The 9910-nt window shown below is 39.8% G+C and overlaps 1 pseudogene; it reads right to left on the reverse strand.

The window, feature by feature from the left end:
• Window positions 1-6668: 6668 nt before the first annotated feature.
• LOC144319145 (small ribosomal subunit protein uS2 pseudogene) lies at window positions 6669-7666 on the reverse strand (annotated as a pseudogene).
• Window positions 7667-9910: the final 2244 nt, after the last annotated feature.

Raw genomic sequence — 9910 nt, forward strand, 5'->3', positions numbered from 1 at the left:
GTGGCTTGAACTTAGAGCGTGGTGGGATTCAAAGGAATGTCTCAAGAGTGTTCTCAAGAGAAAAATATGGAAACTGCCAGTCCTCTTAGGCCCTGGGCTCAGAATCCCAGAGTGTTACTTCCACCACACTGTAGTGGTCAGAGCAACTTCAAGGCCAACCTTGATTCAAATGGAGAAGATACAAGTATCTGTCACTTTACAAAAGTTCAAGTTACACCACTCACTTTTAAGAAAGACCTACATTAGTACCTATTTTTACTAACCAAGAGAAATCTGAAGAGGCTTTTTTGCTTTTATGTGAAAAGGGAAAATAGCATTCAGTGTTTGTGTGGCAGAGAGCCCTATAGAGGCAGTGTGCATGCTGAGCAGCAGAGTAGCATCACTAACTCCTTCCCAGGGAAATACACTTAGCCTCTCAGCATCAAGCTGCCATAGCTTTGAACTGAGTCTGTGAGCATCTCTGCTTTATTATGATTTATTTTGTGCATCTGTTAGCAAGATGTGTCCCAAGGTGTCAGAAAAACCTATTTTTTCAGTCTGGGAATGCTCAAAAATTTTCTTCATATACATTGATAGTAATTGCTTCTTTGCCTCATGCCATTTCAGTTTACAGAAGTTTTCATCGGAATGCTCTACACTTGGATAACAGGGAGACCTGTATAAGTATATATGAAGAGGATGAATTGTTGGGAGCTATATTTAGAGACTAGCTTCCATACTTGTCTTTGCACATACTTCTTTGCTCTGAAATGCCTTTTTTTCTTTTTCTGAGAAACATTCACACTGCAAGACCCAGCTTACATTTCAGCCCACATCTAGAGCCTTCCCTGATACCCTCAATGCATGGTCAGTAACCCCTCCCTCCATATAGTGTGTGCCTGTGGTTCATATTTCTGTTTTTTTTTTTTATAAATTTTTATTTATTTATGATAGTCACACAGAGAGAGGGAGAGAGAGGCAGAGACACAGGCAGAGGGAGAAGCAGGCTCCACGCAGGGAGCCCGACGTGGGATTCGATCCTGAGTCTCCAGGATCGTGCCCTGGGCCAAAGGCAGGCGCCAAACCACTGCGCCACCCAGGGATCCCTCTGTTTTTGTATCTATCATTCCTTATTATAATTTGTTTGCTTACATATTTTTCTGTGAGAGTGTCTAGGAGACAGTAATCATGTCAGTATCATCTCCATATCTCTAGTAACTCTCACAGTAAAGGTTTTTGCAATTGAATTTACATATGTATCTGCCTGTGGCCAGTATTAATTCAGGTGTTCTATACCATCTGTTCTTGGTGCTTCTGTGTGGGGCCTAAAATGAGGGAGATAATGAATATTCAGTGATGGTCGTAATGGAAAAGGACAAAAATTGCCTTTAAGGTATTCTGTGTAGGAAGAAAGGACCATGTATGAATCATTTAATAAAAATTTTCAGGAGCATTGGTACTTTCACCCTAAAAATTTAAAACTTACATAGAAAAATAATTTACCCAGAATAGCACATTCTCTGGTTCTAGGAACACCAGGTTAAATATTATACCACATAATTAATCAGAAAATAGGAGAAAATCCATCAAAATCCTAGAAGAGAACACAGGCAGCAACCTCTTTGACCTCAGCCACAGCAACTTCTTGCTAGACATGTCTCCAGAAGCAAGGGAAACAAAAGTGAAAATGAACCATTGGGACTTTATCTGGATAAAAAGCTTTTGCACAGCAAAGGTAACAATCAACAAAACTAAAAGGCAACCTACAAAATAGGAGTAGATATTCGCAAATGACATATCAGATTAAGGGCTAGTATCCAAAATCTATAAAGAATGTATCAAACTCAATACCCCCACCCCAAAAAAAAAAATCCAGTCAAGAAATGGGCAGAAGACATGAACAGACATTTCTCCAAAGAAGACATACACATGGCCAACAGACATGAGAAAATGCTCAACATCACTTGGTATCAGGGAAATACAAATCAAAACCACAATGAAATACCACCTCACACTAGTCAGAATAGCTAAAATGAACAACTCACAAAACAACAGATGTTGACAAGGATATGAAGAAAGGGGAACCCTCTCACACTGTTGGTAGCAATGCAAACTGGTGCAGCCAGTCTGGAAAACAGTATGGAGGTTCCTCAAAAAGTTAAAAATGGGACACCTGGGTGGATTAGTGGTTGAGCGTCTGCCTTTGGCTCAGGGTGTGATCCTGGAGTCTCGGGATTAAGTCCCACATCAGGCTTCCCTGCACGGAGCCTGCTTCTCTCTCTGCCTATGTCTCTGCCCCTCTCTTTTTGTGTCTCTCATGAATAAATAAATAAAATCTTAAAAAAAAAAAAGTTAAAAATAGAACTACCCTACCATGTAGCAATTACACTACCAGGTATTTATCCAAAGGATACAAACATAGTAATTCAAAGGGGCACATGCACTCCAAAGTTTATAACAGCAATATCCACAATAGCCAAACTGTGGAAAGAGCCCAGATGTCCATCAATGGATGAATGGCTAAGGAAGATGTGGTATTTATATACAATGGAATATTACGTAGCCATCAAAAGAACGAAACCTTGCCACTTGTAATGACATGGATGGAACTAGAGGCCATTATGCTAAGCTAAATAAGAATATAAATATCATATGATTTAACTTATCTGTGGAACTTAAAACAGATAAACATAGGGGAAGGGAAGGAAAAACATAGGATAAAAACAGAGGGGGGGCAAACCATGAAAGACTCTTAATTTTAGAAAAGAAACTGAGGGTTGCTGGAGGGGAGGTGGGTGGAGATGGGATAACTGAGTGATTGGCATCAAGGAGGGCACTGGATGTAATGAGCACAAGGTGTTGTATGCAACCGATGAACCACTAAATTCTACCTCTGAAACTAATAATACACTATATGTGAACTAAATTGAATCTAAATAAAAACTTTAGGAAAAAAAAGGAAAATGGGAGCTACTTGAGGTATTTTAAGCGAGGAGGGATTTAATACAGGAAATTAGATAGCAAAATTGTTGGAAAGGCTGGAGAAGCTAAAGATGGTCCTGTTGCTCAGTGATGAAGAACTATAAGAAGCTGCTTCTTCCCCTGGAGCCTACAGTTGTTTGCAGAATTCAACTCATGCAAGACCCTATGAATTAAAACAATTGTGCTCCTCTGCTCCCATGCTGCTGATACAAACTACTAGGAGCCCATGTTTACCTGCTACCCAGAGGCCACAGGAGCCGACTGCTATGGCAAGAGGATGCAACTTGGCTAGTGTCACCACTATCTAAGCTAGAAGAGTGTTTCTCTCTTCCTTTAGCTTTCCAATCTCTTGCACATGCCCACTGTTGACTGAATGCTGAATAAGAGTCCTGCTGGCTAGGGAGTCCAAGGAAATTTCTAAGTTGCAATACAATAAAATTGTGGGGATGATGCTGAACACATCACAATATCTGGAACATGGCATTATAAACATAGCTTACAAAAAGAATATAGTAATTATAGCTCTTGCTATAGTTGTGCCCAGACTAGAATTTTAGGATAGAAGAGTTTCGGTCTTAACACTTTCAAATAATTGGTACAATAAATAAGAGCTTTTTTTGTACCAGCATCTAAAACTGGAGTACTAGTGATCTCAGGTAACTTTCAGCCTTAATTTTCTTACTGGCAAATTAGAAAGCCTCCTAATTTGGTAGTCTTTCAAAGGTACAGAGTTAGAAGGATCTTTAAACCTTTTAGACAGGGAAAAAATTATGTATGTATACACATAAATATGTACATAGCAATGTATTAATACACACATAGTAATATTATGTAACAAGAAGATACCGTTTGAGAAAATGGGATTTTATTTTTGCCACCTAATGACAGTATGACTTTGGTAGAGTACTGCCCAAAAGTTGAAATATAGCTCCACCCTAACATTTAGGAACACAAAGATGCATATTATATATTCCAATTCAGCAAATATTTATTAAATATCTATCCACTGGATATTTAGGTCTTGATCTACCAAGATGAACAAGGCCAGATTTTATTTCTAGGAGGTATTCATAATCCATGGGAAAAGACTGATAAGCAAATGATTGCAAGATTGTGCTAAGTGTGTTGATAAGAAATTGGAAGTATGACCAAAATGCTCGAATGGCAAATTTTAAAACTTAGTTGACAAAAAGAAACTTGTCATTTACCTAAAATTACTCAAGAAGATACCATGTCTCAGAGAAAAAATACTGCCTCTGAATGAAAACATCTCAGGCAGTTAGAATTAAAAGTTTTTTTGGGTTTTAAATGTGTGTAAAATGCTCACTTTGGGAAATACTGATAAGTATTTTCTTAAAGTCACAATCTCACCATAAAGACAGCCACTGAAACATGTTGATGTATTCCTTTTTAATCCAAGAGCATCTTTTTTAAAACCAAGAAATTAAAACCAAAAATAGAGGCCTATAAGTCCACAATGCATGAGAGATTGCATGTAAATTAGAAGGCAAGAAAAAGAGAGCAAGATCTAGAGTGAGAGAAAGAGAGAAGGATCTATCTGGGCCAGGTATTTTAAACTTCAAAACATACACCTCAACTATCTTTTCCCCAATTGTCATTCCTCCACTTGTACTTGCCTTTTTTAGGAAGGCCACCACCATCTATCTGGTAATGTAATCAGATGCATCCATCTATTGTCAGAGTAATCCTAAAAGTCTAATTTCATCATTCCTATGATTGAAATCCTTCAATAACTCCCCATAGATTTTGAGATCAAGTGTATCTTCTTATTTTAGCATCATCTTCATCTAGCTCCCACCCATCTTACTAGCTTGAATTGCCTTCCTGTTACACAGTTCTCCACTCCAGCTATATTTAAAAATCTGTAGTTCCACAAAGGTGTAGCAGTGTGCTCCAATCATCTCTTTCTCTCTACATGCTCTTTTCTCTCTCTAGAATGCCATTCATTAGCCACCTCCATCTTTTCTGTTTAATTGCTTCTCAAAAACTCAAGGGTTCTGGATGCTCCAATCTATTCTGTTCCCCCACTGTACCATGTACATATCTCTAATATAGCATTGGTCATGGCATCCTGGAATTATTGGTGTTTTTACCTCTTATTCAACTCAACCAAGAGCTCCTTGATGATCTTGAGACTCCTGCTTCTATCGCAGTGTACCCAATATATAGTAGATGTTATAAGGTTGAGGGAATTTATATAAATTAGTAGATAAAAGGACTGGTGAGGTTTTTTCATTATTAGAATCTTCAGGGAACATATTTAGAAATTGTAGCAAATGTTGCTTACTCAATAGCAATCTCCTCTTATTATTATTATTAAAATTCAAGTTTCAATGTAGCAGTGTACCCCAGGGGATGTATCTTAACAGATCCAAGACAATCATGGCATCCCCATTCCCCTTTGCCAATAATACATTTCAGCTGAGTATAATAGGGCATAGAGGGTAGCTGCAGAGGCATCAGGGAGAGGTCTCGTTACTTTCTCTTCTTATCTCCCTTCCTGCTATATGTACTGTTCTGTACAATTGGTGTAACTGTCCTGTAATCATGAGGCAGCATGCTTGAGAACAAAAAATAACATGCTGAGAATTGTGGCGGGGGAGAGACAAGGAGTCTGGGTCTTTGATAAGATCATTGAGCCTCACCAATCCTAAATTGCCTATCACATACAGATCTCCTTTTATGTAAGATAATTGAAATGGCCTTATTGTTTAATCCACTGAGTGGTTGAATGGTGACCCCGAAAAGGTATGTCTATGTCCTAACCTCTAGAACCTATGAATGTAACCTTATTTGGAGAAAAGGTTTTTGCAGATATAATTAAATTAAGGATTGTGATCTCAGGTTTGTGGAATCAAGCCCTGCATCCAGCTCCATGCTCAAGTGGGTCTGCTTCTCTCATGCTCACATGCTCTCTCTCCAAAGTAAATAAATAAATCTTTTTTTTTAAAGATTTTATTTCTTTGAGAGCAGGCACACTGGTAGAGGGAAGGGCAAAGAGAGGGAGAAGCAGACTTGCCACTGAGCAGGGAGCCTGATGTGAGGCTTAATCACAGAACCCCAAGATCATGACCTGAGCCAAAATCAGATGCTTGGCCAACTGAGCAACCCCGGTGCCCCAATAAATAAATAAATCTTAAAACACACACACACACACACACACACACTCACACACGAGCGACGCACAGAGAAGAGGAGAAAATGGAACCCTGGAGAAGGCTATGTGAACACGGAGACAGGCTGGAATTATGCAGTGACAACCCAAGGAACACCTGGAGCCACCAGAAGCTCAAAGAGGTAAGGAAGGATTCTCTTCTAGAGCCTTTAAAGGGAGAATGACACTTGTGACACCTTGATTTTGGGCTTTTGACCTCCAGAACCATGAGAAAATTAGTATTTGTTGTTTTAAGCCATTCAGTTTGTGAAAATTTGTTATGGCAGTCTCAGGAAATAATACAAACTATAAGTCATCTTGGACCCAAAGATATCTTAATCAATATAATTATTTTTAAGTTCAAACTAAGCCTATGATAAAAAGGTATTGCTAATAATTCAGGAAAATATCTTGGAGTCCCTGAAATGCCATAGGATTTCACACTAAGATTGACACTAATGTTGTCAGATCTGGGATTTAAGCATATCTCTGACTCTGCTTCACTCTCCCCTATATCACTCTCCCTCAGGGACTAATGGGTGGTAGCAGAGATGTAAGTTATACCCTCCTTAAGACCAATTTTTTTTTTTTTTTTAGAAACTGTATTTTCCATCAACCTTATTTCCATTTTGTGAAAGAGAAGATCACTCATGGTTGTTCCTACCCATTCAGTGGCCTGAGCGGTGGGGGCTGCAGACCAGTCTTCCCTGGTAGGCTGAGCACTCTAGTCTCCAATAGGGAACCGCTGAGTAGGCCAAGAGGGCACCTGCACACCTTCAGACCAATCTGCGACTTGGGGCTGAATAGCAGTGAACTCAGGAACTGGAACTGTCCATTCACCCCAAAAGTCCTCCTTGGTCACAGAGTTTTCAGCAGTGGCCTGCTCTTCCTTTTCAATCTCTTCAGGATCTCTGTAGAAGTAGACATCAGGCATGACTTCCCACGGGTCTCGCGGGAAATGGTGCCACGCATGCACAGGACTTCCCGGGTCAGCATCCACCACATCAGACCTACTGAGTAAGCTCCCTTGTTGTTGCAAGGGATAGCGAGGTCCACATAGTGCAAAGGAGGGTCTGTCACACAGAGCAATGACAGGCAGGTTGATGTAAGATGCCTCTGGGAGAGGCTGGTGGTCAGCCATGAGATCAGTAACCACCAAAAATCTGGGTTCCCGGAAGGCTGCTTGGATCTGTTTAGTGAAGGTTCTAGTAGTGAAGTGACCAGCAGTAGGAGTGCCAGCAGTAGCAGCACAAACTTCAGCACAGCTCAATTCCTGTATAATAAGGATTCCTCTATAAATAAGACAATGACATGAGCCAGGTTTTTAATGCCAACAATGGTGTTTGCTGCCAGCAGAAGCTTCTTTCCAGGTTCTCTTCAGATTTATGATGTAAGTGCTATCACTTTTCCTTTTGTAGATGTACTGTCCCATTTGGAAGTCAAGGTTGGTGCCACCTAATGAGTTCCTGCTGCAAGGAATTTGAGACCATCCTCCTCCTTTGTTTGTAGGACATCAAGAGCTCTGGACATTTTGAAAGTTTCCCTTTAAGGTATGATAAGAGGGACAGTGGCTCAGTGGTGAGCGTCTTCTGCCTTTGGCTCGGGGTGTGATCCTGGGTCCTGGGATGGAGTCCCACATCAGGCTTCCCAATGGGGAGCCTGCTTCTCCCTTTGCCTATGTCTCTGCCTCTCTCTGTGTGTCTCTCATTAATAAATAAATAAAATATTTAAAAAATAAATTATGGGAATGTAGAATAATGCATTGGGTAGCATGGAAAAGCTCTTTAAGACCATTTCTGATGAAGTTTGAGTCATCTCTGGTCCAACTCAATATGGGATTTTTTTTTCTGTTCCTATTTTTAAACATATGTAAGAGACTGTGATCTGAGGTAGCTTCAAAAACATGTATAATTTGGAACAGAAAAATAACATATAGACACTTAAAAATCAGGAAAAGAATAAAAAGACCAGTGGAATAAAGATGTGCAAACTATCAGGTCCTACATAATTAGAGGTAAGTTGCAAAATTGAAATTATTAGGGGTCAAATCAGAAAGAGTCAACAATTACGTGATTCATATTTTCTTTAACAAAAAAACATAATAGTTTCAAGAAAAGGAAAGCTTTGCTTTAAGAAACAACCGTGGTGTAGGGGCACCTGGGTGGCTCAGTGGTTGAGCACCTTGCCTCAGGTCATGATCCCAGGGTCCTGGGATTAAGTCCTGCACCAGGCTCCTCACAGAAAACCTACTTCTCCAACTGCCTGTGTCTCTGCTTCTCTCTTTGTGCCTCTCATGAATAAATAAATAAAATCTTAAAAAAAAAAAAAGAACCATGTAGGTTTCAATTTAGATATCACTTCCTTTAAGAAGAATTTCCTAATGACATCCTCCCTGCAAATTAGGTACCACTACCAATGTATGTACAATTGTATCGCTAGTAAGATCCCTACAAGACTAAGTTCTTTGAGCACGATGACTGATTAGCTTACCCTTGTATCCTTGGTACCTATTCCACTGTCTGCACATTGCAATCATCACTATTTGTTGAGTACGACGTTTAATGAAACTTCATGGGGGATGGATCTGGTTCCCATTTTAACGATGCATTAAGTTATGATTCAAGCTGTGAGTGGAACTAGTTTTTCTTACAAAATAGCTTGGAGTATGTTCCAAGACATGAAACAGCTAACAGTTTAAAAGCTGTTTAAAATTATTTTACCCTACAAAACATTCACTATGAACTTAGTAGCTGCTCTCTGAAGTTATAGAACAGTGTTAGTAATGCCACATGGGATGTGGCTTTTATGCATCACAGCTTCCTGCTAAACCCTCTGAGATGAATTAGCTGAACCCACTTATCAATTTAAGTATCTCTTAAACTGGGACAACCAGGCAATATGTGTCTCCTAAAGGGATTGATATGAGGCTAAGGGCATCTGGATGGCTCAGTGGGTTAAGTGTCTGCTTTTGGCTCAGGTCATGATCCTGGAATCCCGGGATTGAGCCCCATGTTGGGCTCCCTTCTCAGCAGGGAGCCTACTCCTCCTTCTCCCTCTGCCCCCTAGGCTTGTGTTCTCTCTCTCTCAAATAAATAAATAAAATATTTTTTTAAAATGGTATGAGGCTGACAATACTACCCAAAAGAGTTGAATCTGCAAGTTTTTTTTTAAGATTTATTTATTTACAAAATAAATAAAATCTTTTAAAAAAAGATTTATTTATTTACTTGAAAGAAAGAGAGTGTGGGAGGGAGGAGCAAGGGGAGAGAAAGAATCTCAAACAGACTCCCTGCTGAATGTGGATCCTGAGATTATGACCTGAGCTGAAAACAAGAGTCAGGTGCTCAACTGACTGAGCCACCCAGGTGCCCGTGAATCTGCAAGTTTTTTTTTTTAAAGGCTTATTTATTTATTCATGATAGACACAGATAGAGAGAGAGGCAGAGACTTAGGCAGAGGGAGAAGCAGGCTCCACGCAGGGAGCCCGACGTGGGACTCGATCCAGAGTCTCCAGGATCATGCCCTGGGCCAAAGGCAGCGCCAAACCACTGAGCTGCGGGAATCTGCAAGTTTTTAAAAGCTAACTTCTATTACAGGATATAGATGAAATAAAGGAACAAAAAGAAAGCAAATAGACATCCAGAATGTGGTAAATTTAACGAGATAACTGAACTGGTCCCTGCAACCAAGTCAATGGCATCAAAAAGAGGTGAGGAAGAAGAGACTGCTCTAGATTAAAAGAGGCTTAAGAAACAGCCAAATACAGTTAGTTTA

This window comes from Canis aureus, chromosome 8 (genome assembly GCF_053574225.1).
Source record: "Canis aureus isolate CA01 chromosome 8, VMU_Caureus_v.1.0, whole genome shotgun sequence".
In the NCBI taxonomy this organism is placed as follows: domain Eukaryota; kingdom Metazoa; phylum Chordata; class Mammalia; order Carnivora; family Canidae; genus Canis; species Canis aureus.